Source organism: Melospiza georgiana, chromosome 3 (assembly GCF_028018845.1).
Source record: "Melospiza georgiana isolate bMelGeo1 chromosome 3, bMelGeo1.pri, whole genome shotgun sequence".
In the NCBI taxonomy this organism is placed as follows: Eukaryota; Metazoa; Chordata; class Aves; order Passeriformes; family Passerellidae; genus Melospiza; species Melospiza georgiana.
The window spans coordinates 81239679-81256978 of NC_080432.1; the positions used below are offsets into that span (position 1 = coordinate 81239679).

At 36.9% G+C, this 17300-nt stretch overlaps 1 protein-coding gene across 2 annotated transcripts in view; it reads left to right on the plus strand.

Moving 5' to 3' along the window:
* Window positions 1-17300, plus strand: part of CDK19 (cyclin dependent kinase 19) — a 121001-nt gene that overhangs the window by 57709 nt on the left and 45992 nt on the right. The window lies entirely within an intron of this gene.

Genomic DNA, 17300 nt, shown 5'->3' on the forward strand with positions numbered 1-17300 from the left:
AAGTCACTGCTTTTATTTTGGTTATTTTTGGTTTTTCATAATTGCCCCAGCATGTCAAAATAGGGCTGTCCGTCCAGAAGCTTACAGTCACTAATTGTTCTTGAGTTTTTGATAGTAAGTAGGGACTTTAGTTGTAGACCAAATTTTTTTTAATAATAAGTAAAAAGTAAGGCAGGGCCTGCAATGCAAGTGACAAACATTTTTTGAACAGAATTTTATTTAATTTTTTTGTGATACCCAACAACAGTGGCCAGAGCAGGTTTGTTTTCATTATGGAACTTTTTTTTTTTCACTCTGTTCCTTGGTTGTTTATCATTGTTTTTTCTGTTAAATTCCAGATGTTAGTATATTTGGGGAGGGATGGGGGGTGTGGTTTGCCTTTGGAATAGTAGCCAGGACCAAAAAACAGGAAGCATGAACAACTCTGATATTCACGTTACAATTACTACTCTCCTAAAGAGTCAGGTGCTGCTTTGGCAGAGTGCTCAGCTGTGATTAGCTCCAGCTTGAGAAGTAACACCTGGGAAGTCTATATCCAGCTCTAAGGGTGACACACCTCTTCATGGAACTGTTAATTACATATACACTTAAATGCCATACATGAACTTGTTATTTTGATAGGAAATATGAGATAGTATTTAAGATAATAACAACAAATAGCCTTGAGAACTTTCTTGCTGGTGTTGTTATTTTCAGCCTGAAGCACCAGGTGTTTTGCATGACTGGTGCTGCTGCTTTGCAGTTCTTACCTGTTGCTGATGACTTGCAGCAAAGCTGTTGTCTAATATCTTTGTCTTTTCTTTTGGAATGTTGGGAGATGATGGTTTCCACTGTGAAAAAGACTATTTTTTGGTTCTGAAATTATAGTGCTTGAATGATGTTAGCATTATTGAGAAGGGAGAAGAATAGTAATTTGTGAAGTCTTAGTGTGTTCTTGGTCTGCAAGTAAATGTAAGCTGATGGATTCTAGGATGCCCCAGTAAGACAAAGGAAACCATTTCAAAAATTGCTTTGATATTCTAATGATTTAAAAGTATAATCAGAATCCTTTGCCTTTTAAATTTTTTTTTCTGGATTTCTGAAGAATTCAGGTACGTCAAATAGTTATATCTTGACCAAGAAAAAATGTTATTCTGGATGTGTCCTTGTGTCTGCACTTGAAATTAGAGGTTAATATAACTAGCAACCAGTTTAAATCCTGGATTAACCAAGATTATTTTTTTTTATCTTTAATTTTTATTTGTATGCTCATGCTTGTAATTTTTGCTACTAAGAATGATACTCAGATACAGTTTCACTGGCATCAGTTCCTTGCATAATACATAAATACCAGCTCCTCAGTGTCTTCTTAAGATGTGGAACAGTTTTTCTGGTGGTTTTCTCTTAGCTGTTTGAATTTACAGCTGCTGGAAAAAATATTTTTCTATGTTATGTAAACCAAGTTTTGCATCAAAACACCTTGTGCTTCCTTGGTTTAATATAACTCTGTTCTTACTATTTTTAACCTCTATTTGGATGAAGACCAAAAGTGGTGACATCCATAAAAGTCATGTTATGTTTATTTCATTGCTCAATAAAATTAGATTCTCCAAGAATATTTATCATAATATTAGTCAAATTCTCCTGAGCCATGGAAATTATCTCTGTAATTGATTTAACAAATGTTGTTGTGAAAAACCAGAAACCTGGGAGGTTAAGTATTTGCTTAGAGGTATTTGAAGAACATTGTTTAAATCTTAATTTACTACTGCCTTAAATCAAAGAGGTTTTTGAAGAAGCTGGAATACCAAATTCATTGCTTAAAAACTTTAGAATTACTAAGATATTTAGTTAAATCATTTTTAAGATCAGCTGTAGCAGGCAAGTGCATGACAGGGTGATAAAAGTGGTGAACAATGTGAACTTGCCATGTGTCCTTTCCTTGGGCTGAGCTCATGGACGGCTGTTACCACAAGGACACAATCTCCTTCCCCTCTTCACTGCCTGGCAGGGGACACTCACCTGGCTCCTGGTGAGCTCATTCAGGGAGTTAAACCCACACCAAGTGTCACAGGAAGCATTTCACCTGCAGAGCCTGTTTTCTGCAGGGTTAGGTCACAGAGGAACCACACTGGGGGCTTAGCTGGATGTGCAGGAGCTGCTGCAGAGGCCACGTGAGGCAGGAGGTGGTGGCAGAAAGCTCAACAGAGGCCGTTCAGCATCACCTGTCATTAGATCTGGGTATTTTATTGTTAAAATGCACTATTTTGATTCTTAAGAGGGAATGCAGGTGTTCTTATAAGATTAAATTGGTGAAACTTTGTAATGCAAGACTTACAGCAGTTTAAGAGGGCCAATGCAAGTTCAGTTTAAGGAAAGTGCTCAAATTGAGGCAAACACCAAATAGACTTGTACTCATGCTTCAAGAAATTGGAAACTAATTTAGTGTTGTGTATCTTTCAATTGTTTGTAGTATTTGGGTTATTTTGAGTCTGGCTTTTGTATCCTGAGAGTAGCTGTAAGGTGCTAAGGTATTTTTTTTAAGCTAAGCTCTTAATTTCTCTCAGTTAAAAACCATTCAGCCTTTTTGGCAAGATTCAAACAAGTATAGACTATGGGACAGAAACACTGGGTTACTGATTTCTTTGAATAGCCTTGTGTCAGTTTATACACCTTGGAATTGCCTTAAATCTGTGAAAATCCATACATTTGTTTTCCTGTGAGCCCCTTTGAGTGGGATTTTGCTGTTGAATTGCATGTCATTGGGCAATGATAATTTTACCTTTTCAGCATAGCAGTGCTCCTGAAAGCTGTGTGCAAGAGGAGGGAGGATTTGCTGGCTTTGCTAGCTGCTGGAGTGTTTCATTATGAACAAGAGGTTAATAGAGATAGATATTAGAGAAAAAAAACCTTTGAGTATTATGCTTTTGGCTTTTTAAAATACTCTATATACACTGTGGGCTGTCTGCTTAAAGGGTGTCTAACCAGTGCTCCTCCATACCTTGAGGTAAGAGCAAGCACTTGAAGTACACTATTTCAGAGTGTTCTGAGGTATTTGTCCCCTCCTCTCCTAGAAGGGAAATATTTAGATTATACAGGATTTTCAGCAAAGGTCTTAGCTTGCCAAGATGTCAAAAAATGGAGATCTTCCATATAGTGTTTGCAATGTCTGTTCATGTTAGCAACCGAAAGGGTTTGAGCACTTTATTGTTCTAGAAATTCTTGTGTAGATTAGTTGCTTAAGGTCAAAAGCAGATAGAGACCATATCCTTTATAACCTGATAAAAGCTATTTCTATTTGTAACAGAATGTATTTTCCTGAAGGGAGGTGTTATCTGTGGGATGTTTGAAGTGCACAGAATCCAAATGGAGAAATTAATTTAAGATTCCACTTACATACCTTGGGCATTTCTTTAGACTATTGCTTAATATTAAAATGACTGGTTAAAAAACGAATGTTGGAAATCAAACTCAGCAGAGAAATGCAGATTTCTTCTTCCCTCCCCAGGGAGTTAAATGGTTGCTCTAAGGATTCTGAAATAGAAAACTTGCTTGTGATGGTCATATAAAGTAACTTTGTAAAATGAGCAGTTGTTTAAGTATTTATATTATATAACATTAATCTGGGCACATCTATGCCTGTGTGGGGTTTTCTCAGTGTAACCCATTCTCTCCAATCTTATCACTCTAATTTCACTAATTCACTAAGGAGAGGGAGGAGGAATCAAGTTATAGTAAAGACTTTGCTACTGATTTCCTATATTCAGCTTTTTTTATTACCATCTCCTTGTCTCTTAAAGAAGGATGAAATAATATCTGTGTTCTGTAGTTTGTTTCACTATGTCATCTATATTGGGAGAAGCTATTTTCATTGTGTGCTTAAGCTAAGTGGTTTCTGTTTCTTTATGGGGTGGATTAAGAAGGATCTGTGTGCTTCTCCCACCTTCTGAATTTATGGAGAGCTAATCTGGGCAGTTTTGGTGAAAGGACATAGCAGAAAATTGAGGCTGTCGTAATTTTGACTCCGCATGTCTGTCTGTATAGTAAATATCTATATGCAGCCTTTAGGGTGCTCAGATATGTGAGCTCTTGGATTCTGGCTTCTTAACCAGATACCCAGCTGGTGTAGGAACAGGAAGCCAAAGGTATCTTTCCAAGGGTGAATTTTGAGCAGAGCCAAGAGATGCCGGTGTGGTGTGTGGCTCTAGCTGGCTGTGATTGCACTCAGGGCAGGCTGTCTTCTCCAGTGGTCCTGCTCCACATCTCTCGTGGAACTGTGCAGAGTGGACAGTGCAGTATTACTGTCTCTCTGGGTTTTCTGGAAACTGCAGCCATCTGGAACCTGGGTTTTCTCTGTCAGAAGTAAAGCACAAAGGGAAAGCCCAAACTGAAGTGGTCAAACAAATAATTTTCTGTGGCAATCTGCAAGTTCTGTCTCCATACAAGCACAGCCTATTCAGAAATGATTGAACTAAATGGATTTTCATCATCTAACTCTGATAATTTATGGGGTTTTAAAAAAATATTTTTGTTTATTCAAAATAAGCATTTTAAATGACCCATTACAATGTTTCTATAGAATATCAACATTTTAGTACATTTTCAGTAATTCAATTATATCAAGTTCCATAAAGCTCTAACAGTTTTCAGGCTTTTAATTGATTGACTTCTAGTTTAGGAAAAAAAAATGTCATTTTCTCATAGTAATCCTTTTCTAGCCAGCATGTACATATGGAGTCTCTTACCGTGGACCTATACTTGGACTCTGCTCTAAAACTTTGTTCCCACATTACACAACTCACTTAACCTGTCTTTGCCTCTGTTTCCCAATCTGTTACCTGTTTATGGGTCTATTTCATAACTCGCTGCTTAATGTGTTATGGAATTGATTTAGTATGGTATGGCTTATATAGGTGATTATTTTTGCTGTGTGTTGGTCTTCTTCTAAAAATAAAAATAATTGCATGTTGTTTGAAGGCACCATAAGATAGATATTCACTTTTTGCTTCTGCTTTTATGCTTTCTTTACAAAGCCTTTGATAAATAAATGCTCATTATTACTAGTTTATGTCACTTAAATATTTCCCCCACTTCCTCCCTGTGCGCTCCCAAGATTTTCCAGTAAATGATTAGAAAAGTTATGCAAAAAGCAGCACTGAAGTGGCTTTTAAATTTCTCACTTGCATTTTGCTATGCAAGCAAACTGTGGGTTTGAAAAATAAAATGTAAATGGATGAGTGTGGGAAACTCCCCTTTTACTAGCAATTCTAAAATGGGATTTTTATGTGCTGATATGAAAAGTAAATTTAGGTCCAGGTTCATGCATCCCTCTCTTGACAGGCAGCTGCTGTGTCGGAATGTAGAACTGTTGGGTCCTGCCTTCTGCCAGTAATTTTGTACTGGCTTGAAAAGCTTCTTGGCCCTGTTGCACCCATTTGAGCATGCACATGACTCTTATGAATAAATATCGAGTCAACCTGTCTACCAGTTTCTTTAAACTTTTCAAACCCACTGTAATTGTAATCCCACCATTCTGTGTCATCGTGTGTGTGCGTGCATGGGAAGGGTGCTGGAATATGTCCGGACATGCACTCCTCACTCGTATTCTTCCCAAGCTGTGTTTGGGTTCAGGACTCCAATCATTTATTTTTCCATCTGCATGATCTCTTTGGAATGGAGGACACTTTCCACAGTATCAGAGAACCATATGAATGATCATACTCAGCTTGCAGATTTCCCAAAAGAAAGAAAATGCAGGCTAAACCCACATATTTCAAGAAATAAGACTCCATTGATGACTTTAGAAAGTGACTTGAATTTACTAACTGAAAGGTCAACACATTTTTCTTCTTTCATATCTGGTTACAGAGAAGATAAATTCTTTTATTTATTAGTGAGGAAAGGCAGTATGTAGGTGCCTATACATGTGTCTCTACATGCTTCTAGATAGATAAATCAACCAGAAATTTTACATGCTGATTAACAAACTGAGTTTTATCAGCATATCCTTTTTTTTTTTTTTTAATCCTGAGCGTATATTGAGGGCACTTCTTAAAAATGGTGCATTTCTCATTACTTGGAACTTTGCTGTTGTCCTTCAGTCGTAAAAACTAATCTTTACATGATTAAAAAGAGTATGTGAAGATGTGCAGATCGTTACCTGTGTTGTGTACATGGAAACAGCAATTTTTCCATGGCTGACTAATGCATACCTTTTGGTTTGTGGCAAGAGTATTAAGATGTTTGTAGATTATTTTTTACTAATAAAAATAATTACGGTTGAAGAGAAATGCTTTACCTCAGGTTCTGAAACAAGCTTATGCTCATAAAACTCTGACTGGATATAAATTCAGATGAGTCAGAAGAGACAAAGGGACTGATTTAATGTTCTTTTGGCTATGTTTTGCTGCTAAAGTCAACAGATGACATATGGCCTGTGAACTTATCTCTTTTCCTGAGATGGAAAATGGATGACAAGGAAGTGAAAGTATTAAAATAATTTTAGAATTTATTTGGTTTTCTTTTCCTGATACAGAATAAACAGATTGAAAACGTCATCTTTTCTAATAGTCCCTTTTTAGCTTACCATCTGCCATAAGGAGGTTTCTAGTAAATACGTGATGTATTTTAGCTTACTGTTGCAGCAGGCTGTTTAGAGTGAGCAAACCGAGTTTTGCCTTCTAAATAAAAATGCAAATGTTAGAAGCTGCTTTTAGAAGTTTTTCTTTTATAAAAGTATTACTATTTATTACTATTTTTTTCTGTTTTCTCTTTTTTTTTTTTTTTCCTCTACTTTTCTCTGAAAGTACCCTTGGGATAATGGGATTGGCTGCAAGTGCATTTATGGAATTATTTCTGTTTGGAATCATTACCTCTTCTGAATAAGGCTACAGAGGTTGGCATCATGTTGTTTTATAGTAATAGAAATTAGAATGCTTAAGAAAAGTATGTTACAATCAGTGAATACAACTCATGTAACAACTTATCAAGAACAAAAAGAAAAAAGGCATTTTTTTCCTCCATGTTGCTTGCCATCTTGTGCTTTCTCATGTGCATTTCTCTTCATTTGCAGATATGCTGTAGTTATTGCTCCTCTACTAAGCAGTTGCAGTAACATTGCAGATTGTCTTGCATTTAAATTAAGCATCTTTGATTAATGATCCAGGAAGCTGCAGTGACTAGCAGAGGATGTTAGTTTATTTCTTATATTACTACGTGTGAACTTTGTCAAAGAAGCTGGCTGTGCTGCAGAAAATGACTGATCAGCTGGTGTTTCCCAGATGGCTTCTCTCAGGACCTCTGTCTTCTCCAGCCTCCATGCTGCCTGGAAATGTTTAGAAATCACTGGCTTTATGGTAGCTCTTAAGACCGAATACCGCAGTTATGTCACTTAAAACAAAGGAAATTCTTTGCATAATCTGTCAAGTGACCCTACTGTGTGAAGTGATCCTCTCAGAAACTGGGCATTAGGCCTTCAGATTCATCTTTAGGGAGGATTCTGAATTTCACATAAAGCCATCTCGGAATTAAAATTTCAAGACATTTTATTTAATGCAGGAAGAGTTCCTTCAAGATATCTGGACCACTGGTAAACTACTTATATTATTCTGTCACTTCTTTTAACAGTGAAGCAGCAAAGCTTTCAAGACAAAAAAGGCTTCTCACAGTGCAAGTAGTCAAATACACACTTTTCTGAATACCAAACCTCAGTACTAACAGAATTTTTTAAACTGCTAATCTCTGTTGTTTTCCTTCCCTCTGGAAGCTAAAGCCCATGTGAATATGACAGTTGTTTTGACAGACCCCATTCCACTTTGTTCAGCACCTCAGTGGTGTTAGAGCACAGGTCACCTTCTGGTTTCCCCTGAGTGGCTTGTAGAAGCACTTCCAAGCAGTTCAGTAACTTTTGTGTGCTACCATGTGAAGTAGTTGAAAACTGTGGAAATTCTTTTATTCTGTGTAAGTTAGCTGGTGGCATCTGAAAAATGTTCTTTATATTGGACTTAATTATATTTTCCTGCAACCCTTACCTGCCACCCCTAAGCTAGCCCTCCATCTGTGACATTTGGGCTCCTACTGCTGTAATAATCTTTGAACATAAGTTGAGGCTATTTTTCTATTAGTTTATTTCTACTTAACCAATTCTGGTGTGTTGGGGATAGTGTTTGTGGGGTTTTTTTTGAAGTGTTTTACCTAACCAAAAAAAATAGTCATAAAAATGAAGTCAGATTGTACTAGGATTTTATGCCTGCTTGTTTTGCTAGTTTAAATACTGAGCCCAAATCCCAAAATTTAGCATGGTAATGTTCTGTGTAGCTGGTGTTCTCAAACATAACTAATGAAAAATAAAATTCAATTCCATAGCAAATATTTTGCATTCCTGAAAATCCTCTTGGAATGGGGGATTTCAGCTACTCAAGCCATTTTGTCTTACACTGTAGTTGTTGCCAAATACGAGATTTTTCAGAAGTGTGTCTTCTGTTCTGCATTCTTCTCTAATCCATGAAATGCACTTGTACATTTTTACTTTGATATACCTTTCAAGTAGTTACTTTTGATGTAACAGTTGTGGATGATGACTGTTAGAATCATTAAATAAATGCAAACTCCAGTAGGACACATTTTAATGAACTGATGCTCATTTTTAATGCTATAAAAACTGATTTTTTGGCTGTTTAACTGTGAGTTAATGATTAGTTATTTGCCAGCTCAGATGAAATACAATTTCTTAAATAAGATGTTTAAAGTTCAGTTTGTTTCTTGAGTGTGAATCCTAGTCTCAGCCCTAAAACTGTTTATCAAGTAAATATTAATTTGAGTTCTTGATAGCTAAACCAAGTAGAATTGCAGACCCATTTAGGTTTTGGGTAAGGCATGTCCTTGAAATTCTGGTTATAGCTGGATCATATAATACATTTTCAGTGGCTTCTTAGTAATCTTGCTGTCGGCAAATGTATTTACTGGCTGGCTGCTGCTCTTTTCTAGGATGCATGATTTACTTAAGTTTGTTTCTCTGTGCACATCTCCTTGCTCTGGTGGGGAGCTCTTCTTTGGTGCCAGTTTCCGTGGTGCATTGGGAAGAGCTTGCAGTAACAGTAAGCCTTTTAGGGGACCTAAAAGTGATCTTTTCTATCTGCCAGAAGAGTGCCTGAGTGTACATTGCAAGTGGTTTGATATGTTTGAAAAAATGTGAGGTCAAGCTGTTTTCTTGTTTATCTCATTTAAAGATCTTTTTTTCCTTCTGCAATGTGAAGTTTTGATTCTTATTTTTTCCCCTCTCTATAGGGATATGTGTTCCTATTCCTTTACACTCCTTTTTAAATTCCTTTATAACTTGTAGCTTACTGAAGTGCTGTTCCCCACAGTTCTGCTCACTTCAGGACTTTTCTTTTTGCTTCATTGGAAAAATACTAGATGCTAATCTCGCTTCTTCACTCTCATGGGTGGTGTTCATGGGGACACTCAAGAAAGTATGCATAAAGTCTTGAACTAGATTAGCTAAACTGCATTAAACTTGTTGTGTGGCTCTTCTGAGTGGTGTGGAAAGTACCAGTTTGGCTGTTCTGAAAGGGGTCTGTGCTCAGTCCAGCTGTTCCAGTGCATGGCAGCGGTGTCCCTGCCCAGCTCTTTGCGGCACTGGGGGCAATGCTGGGTGCTCAGTGAGGTGAGGGTGCTTCTCCACTGTGTGACCCAGCCCATGGTCCCAGTGCTGCCTTTGAGGTGCTAAAAGTGGACTGGAGTGCTGCAGCAGAGGAGCTCATCCACTCCAGCCATCTGCTGCCTGGGTGATTGTTTCCAGCAAGACAGCGTGGGCTGTTAGAGGCAGCAACATTTTAAACTATACAGCTGTTTTTTTTGGTGCACATGATGTGGAACCATTTTTAGGATTTTTGTAGTTTTAATGTAGTTGAAAACCTGAAACTAATGCAGAGGGTATGACTACATGAACAAGTTACAGCAAGGTAGTCTAGGGTGTGGATTTACTCTGCGTTAGGTGATCTGTAGTATCTGCTCACCTGCATGTTTTTATTCTGCAGAAAGTGCATAGTTCTTTGATATTTCACTCCTTAATAAGGTGATATAAAATTGTCCTATTTACTAGCATTAAAACTGGACAGCTATTTCATTAATTTCCAAGTGCTTTACATTGTTTCTGAGAGTGATTTTATTAAATGCAAGTGACTAAGATGTCAGTGTAGTAATAATGACAGTATGATATTGAGTTTTTCTGACTGGTACCCATATGCTGAGCTTGTAGAACAATGCAGTCTTTTGGGCACAGTTCTCCTACAGTGTATGTCTAGTTTAGGCTTCAGTGTGCAAGTAGCACTTCAGTCTTAGAAAAAATTTTGTTCAGAATTGAAGGTGTGAGTGTCTCTTTTAATCTTATTAATGTTAGATTTCAAGTTGTTAAATGTATTGATGGCTTTGGGATTTTTAATTGTAGGAACATTGCAGCCATTAAATCTTTATCAAAATTATTATTGCCTCAAATAAAGCTTCCATAAACTTTAATCCTGGTCCTAAGTTTGTGACTATTCTCAAAATTGATGTTGCAGTTTATAGAGAAGAATTTCAGTTGATGAGCATAGACAATACGAAACATGGGAAAGACTAACAGGAAGTATAAAGTGCTCTGATGTTGTGTTCTGAAAGCCAGGGATTTTCTCAAAGGCATTTTGTTACACAGTAAACTTTTCAAAAGTCATAATCTGGCTTTGAGTAACAGGACTTGAGTGTCTAGCCTGCTTATGCAGTTTGAAAAAAGAAAATAAAAATTTCCACAGGGAGTTTGTTTGCATTTTAAGCAACTTGATTTTTGTGAGAATATCTAAAGTCTTATTGGGAACATCAACAGTGAGGTAAATCTTAAGACTTGAGCACTGAAAACATAGTTATTTTATCTAGTAAACTGAGGCAAATTTGCTGTAGTAAGTACAGTTGTGTCTTACTTTAAAAGTGTGGTATGTGTTTGGAGTTGTCTAATTTTAAAAAAATTAAAATTAAAAACATTAGAGCAGCTTGACCTGCCACTCTTTAACGTGCTCATGTTTTTGACATGAATCACAATGTTTCTCAGGAATCTCACAGCCATTGCATGTCTATGCAGGTTGTTTTTCATTTTTTGAAAGTGCATAATTATTGAATGGAAGAATATTATAATTAGTTCTGAACTACTTCAGATTTTGTTTTCGGCACGTAGAACCTTCACAACTATTCTTCTGGTTTTTTTTCTTGACAAAAATCTTTCATTTGCTTCCAACTTCCTTCTCCTCTGCCCACGTTCCATATCTGTTGATCTGCCTTTTGCCACTTCTTTAACATTACTCATATAACCTTGACTCAGCTTTGACTTTCCTGAAATACTCCTCTATCTCACCTTCACAATCTTAATTATCGCTCTTCCCTTTGGCCTCTGTAACTTTGAGTCCTGTGGCTGGTACAGGTACAATGCTGTGTTTCATAACTTGACCCCCATGCAGGAAAAGCTCACACATTCCAGGTGGAGTGACTCTCCTTTGTTTTAGGTTCTCATTAAAAGTACCATGCTCATACAAAAACTTTACCCACTCATTAAAACTTAGTCTCTGGATTCTGAATTCAGTGACACTCCTTACTGTGGTGGTTCTGCCTCAGAAAAGATGTTGAGACTGACTTTTCTAAGGCTTTTCTTTCCCAAAACAGCTTTCTGTGTTTCCCCACTCAAAATTATATGTACTGAATCTTCTATCCCTATCTTTTCTAGCTTTTAGCTTCCATTAGTAGCTTTATGTGTGAAAGTAGTCATATATGTTTAAACTGCTACAATCTATAGTTCTGATATGTCTTAGTCTTTATGCAATTCTTCTAAACTAAAACATTTGGAAATCATTGGGAAAATAGTATACAAAATAAAAGGGGGTTTATCCATTTTGGATTTGGCAGACTTTATTTTTTTAAACAGCAAATAACTTTTTTGTCAGTACACTTAAAAAAATCAAACTTCCCAGAAATGTTTGTGATATTTATATTATCAAAAGTATATGTATTACTGACTGCAAGGTTTTTGCATGAAAGTTGAGAATCTTCAACCACAGACTTCAATCTAGAATCAGCCTTGATTGACAATTGATTGAAAAAACTTTTAGTAGTTGGTGCTGTAAACTTGTCTGCAGGCATTCCAAGTCAATAATTAATCAGCCATTCCACGTGGTGTTAGATACAGCACAGCTACTTCAGTGTGTAAAAGGCGTCTTGATGCTCACTACAAAACTATTGTAAAACTGCTGCAAATAACTCCAGAGACATTAAAGAGGCTTTATTTAAATGCTAATGTGTTAAATTAAATTTTTCTGAGGTGACTTAATGATTTCTTTGTTTTGTGCTATATGTGTCATTTGGAAAGAGCCTAATCTTCAAAAGTAGTTAACAGACTCTCACGTCTTGTCTTAAGCTGGTTCATCTAAAATATTTAAGCATCACGCATTAATATCCTGCCAAGAAATGCTTTTTGGTTTGCATTAATGAGGACAAGTAATACTAATACCTGATGCATTTGTTCATGAAAGCATCTCTTAACATAATTGTCTTCTGTTGCATTTTTGTTAGGTAGTAAAATAAAAAATGAAGATTCTGGCAATATACTACAGAAACAAAATTTTAAGAATCTGAAATGCCGTGTTGTAGCATTTGTATGTTACACTATGTAAATATATTTATTGTATTTTCTTTCCCCCCAAAAAAGCTCTTCTACACTTCTGAAGAAAGGAGATAAAGAAACAACTTGCTTCTTGTATAACTTATTCCAGCCTAGTTGCCATCACTGCTTCCTCAAATATATTTTTTTCCTCGTTTTGCATTCATAAATCAAGATGTTTTTAGGACAGAAGATTAGCATTTTGCTTTAGATACTGTGCAGCTTTTAATAAACTGTAGTAATTTCCATTAACACTTCAAGTCACTGTATCAGGTATGTTCAATACAAACATTCTTCTTTATTTACCTAGGTTATTTTAAATTTAAGGGCTGAAAAGCTTCCATATGTGTTATGGAAGCCTAGATGGAATACTCATGCATCTGACAGTGTGTCATCACCTCAATCCTGTCTTGGCTTCATAAACACTGTAAGATATTGGGTCAGGTGGATAAACTCATTATTAATCTGGAGAGATTTCATCACTGATCTGCTGCACCTCAGTTTTCATTTCAGCTATTAATGTAGTCTCTAACCTGAGGAACCTCTTGCTCTGAGACTTGCAGTTTAGAGTATAAGCATGTTTTCTTGAAGGAGATGTTATTGTGTGAGATGGGGAATATGAACTCAAAGCCCTTCAGTTGCTCTACTTGCCTGTGAGCACAGTTTTTTTACCAGGGGTATTGTGTGGTAAATACAAGAAATGTTTATGCCTCCATGAAAAGGAGTAGGTTGCTTAGTGCTTAATGCAAGATGCCACACATGATAAGAGCATGCCCATGGCAGTTACCTGCATGTAGGTGGAGCTGCTGACAGCTCCTGCTTTCATTTAGCCTGATTTGTTCATCTAGCTGCATGAATATCTAAGGCTACTCCAAATGTGTTACTCTGCATGTGAAAATGCCTATTACAAATACGAAGAATGTAACAAAACTGTTTAATGTATTGTAAATATATGTTTAATAAATGTGTTTATGAACAATTTTTAAGTGGGATCTCACTCATTTATGCTACGGAGAAGTTTGCCATTGAAAACCTACCGATTTTGGTTATTCAAGCAAATATATGAGGGGTCCTGGCAGCTTTCCACTAGCACAGAAATGCAGTGAGAGCTCTTTGTGGCCAGAGTTATTAGGTTCAAAAACAGGTTGTCTAAGCTCTTGTCAAGTTTTTTGGCCCTCAAACACAATCTCATTGCTAGCAACAGATGCATAGACTGAAAGGAGGGAGCAGTGATACCAGCTCTGAAGTCATGGTGGTGTGGAGTTAGGAACCTTCCTTGCATGTGTCCACTATACTTTGCTGCAGCATCTTTATTTTGAAATTTTGGAGGTGCTGGTTTGAAATGAATGGCTGCAAGTATTCTGTGGAAAGACTCTTCTGAATAAGTGATGTTTATCTGTGTGAAAATCTGGAAACTGGATAAACAGGCAAAAATGCCCAAGGTGGCAGGGTACATAACTACTTAAAGCCTTTGCTTTGAGGCTGTGACTGTTTAGTTGATACTAAAACGCAAATTACAAATGTCATTCTTTAAAGTGAAACTTTGTGATTTTCAATAATAGCTTTTAAAATATAAATATTTATCAAGCTGTGTAAATAATATGGTATCTGGGAAAGGAATGTATTTTCCTTTTCCAAGGCAAGAAAATTTAGCAATCTTGGACTATACCTACAGTAGCTAAATAGCTGGGATAAGTGCTCAAGAGTCTTAAAAGATAATTTGTGGTCTCCATAATTTTTTAATTGGCATATTAAATCTTAACTTTAAATAGTTTTCATTTTCTTCAACCGATTTCAGGTTTTCAGTCTCTGTATTCAGAGCCTTTTTTCTGCTTCGTTCTTATACACCTTTCACAGCCTTCACCAGCTATGCCTGTGGCTGGAGAAGCCTTCCTTGGTCTCTGTCCCTTGCTCCTCCCAGTTTCAATGTTTTATGTGTCAGTCTTTGCTTGAAAACACCTCTCTGGTTGCTGTTCAAATTCTGTCCCTCCCTGAAGCCAAAGCCCTGAGCTGTGCAGGTGCAGCTGTGTCTTCCTTACACAGCGTGGGCTGCTCTCCGTTTGCGCCAGTGCCGGCCTTTCCCAGCCTCGAGCTTTCCAAAGCAGGAGCTGTTTTTCAGTACTTTAGATATTGTGCCCTTTGTGCAAGAAAGGCTGCATTAACAAACAAACAAACACTTGAATTGGGTTGTTGTGTAGGCAGTGTTCACTCATGTTTGGAATAGCAGTATTCCAGATCTATGCCTTTCAGTTGTTTATGGTAATTTTGGGAAGTACATTCTGTATTGAAAGGGTTTGTGCTTGTTCCTGCCTGGCCTGTTAGAAAATTATTTTAATCGGTGGAAAACCTTCCAAACACAGATGACCTTTAATTTATGTGAATAATTGTTGTGATGAGATGCTTTTAAATTGTTTTGAGCTGCTGATAGTTCTGAATTAGTGCTGATTTAAGGGTTAGGTCTTCAGGTCCTCACATCTAGACCATCTAGACCTTTATTGTTACACTGAATTTATAATGATTGAAGCTTATGCCACAAAAGGAACACCATACAAATTTGAATCCCAGCTGAACATTAAGCTCCTTTCCCTACCATTTCCTGATAAAATGAGAAAAAAGGGAATGCAGTATTATTCAAAAGTTTAGGGTGCATTTGTATTGAGAAACATTACCAAGATATCGTGAGTGTAAACACATGCAGATGTGCTACTTAGTATCTCTTAATCTCATCTGTGTGTGGGAGTAATGGCAGGTAATGAATCCATCCCAGACTTCAGAAAAAACAAGTAGAAATACTATAACTTATGAATCTATCTGCAAACTTAGCCTTTGTTACCTCTTTCTGACTTTTTCTTCTACAAGAAAAGACCCTAAAAAGATTTCAGATAATCATCCTATCTTGTTTACTAACTTTGTAATATTGAAGTCTAATACTGAATGCTGCTATAGCAGTATATCCAGAAATGTTTTCCTGTGTTTCCTGTGAGGTTCACTGCCTCATAAAATCTCATCAGTGTCATTTCATCCAAGGAAATTGTTGCAGGCCCGTCCATGACAGAGCACCTTGAGCACATGAGCAGGGATGAGCACTGCAGCTATCCAGGGACCCTGCCTTGAGGAGTACAGTAATGGAGATGTGGGCTGCAGAGGCAGAACAACTCTTGAGATGGAATGGGGATTCTGCTCTCCTGTAATCTGGTTAATGCTGTGAAAGAAGTGCTCTTTTGAAGAACAGTGGAAATGACTATCTGTGACCTTGTTTTAGCATGCCATTTGGCTGGCTGCATTTACTGGTTACTTAAAAGACTTCATAGCTGCTTGTTCATGTGGAGACACTTTTGGAAAACTTCCAAGAGAAAACTAGGAGCACAAGACTTCTCTAACTTAATGTTGCAAGACTAGGTCTGAACTTTTGTTGAAGAAGCTGGCCATTGATGCTTGTCTTCTTAAAAGTCAGTCTTCATGAGCCTGAAGGTCTCCCAGAAGTCAGGAAGCTGAGAACTGACTGAGAGATAAAGAGATATTTGATCTGAGTCCTGAGGTGAACAGGCTGATGGTGATAAAATAGCAAAAAAGTTTCTGTTAGGATGGGTTTCAAAGGTTATGTTTTATTTAGCTTTGTTTGTAATGCACATGTCAGCTGAACAGTGGTACTATCTGCTTGCTTTGGGGTCTGCATTTGCTTTTATTCTACTGCAAGACAGCTGAGGTTGTGCTGCCTCAAGTGATACATGAGTTAATTGCCTAAACATGGTAACTGGATGGTGAGTTTGAGACCTTAAGGTCCAGAGGACTGTTAAGTCCCAGTCAGTATTGCTATAGGAACAAGGCTTGTATTTAGGTGATAAAATTTCTTCTTGAAACCTGAAAACTGATCTGCTGGACAAATCATGAGGAAAAAGAGACGCTTAACCTAGCCCTGCAAATAGTGGAATCTGGGAACTTGCTTTAAGATATTGTAATAAAGACTATGTATAAGGATTTGGCTTACATTATAAATCACTGATCTAGATTGTTTTCATACAGAGAAGAAGGTTGATGCTACAGTATAACAGGCATTTGAATTGCTCATGTGGGTAAGGGTTAGTTTTAGTCTTTAGACTCAACTTCAAGGAAGGAGGAGAGAAGAGATGGCATTTCACTTTTTTATTCTTGAGATAATGAGCATAGAAAAACAGCATATGTGAAAATGGATTAAAAAAGGTAGTTTGATGCTGCAAAATTTCACATGTAAGAAACTGACAAGAGCTAATGAAAATATATTAAATATTATTAGACCTAAACCTTTGATTGTTGAAGTTCTGTAAAATGTTTTTATTGCTTTTCTAAATCTTGCCAAGTTTATACTCTAATAATAAAAAAATGTATTCCATAGTTCTGAGTCCCTTCAGCTAAATTTTCATGCCCATAGGCAGACAAAAGGGGACTTGTTAAGACCCACTCAGCATGGAAGTAACCACTTCAGGTAATCATGCTACCCTATTCTTTTCCTCTTTTGAAATTTCCATTAAAGGGCTTTTAATATTTCAACCTAATTCAGTCAATCTAAGCTATCCAAGCAGAAGCTTGTTTGTAATGAAAATGGATTACATTTATATCTATTCATTTGGTACTATATTATTTATTGCAGTCAGAAAGGCTTTGTTGA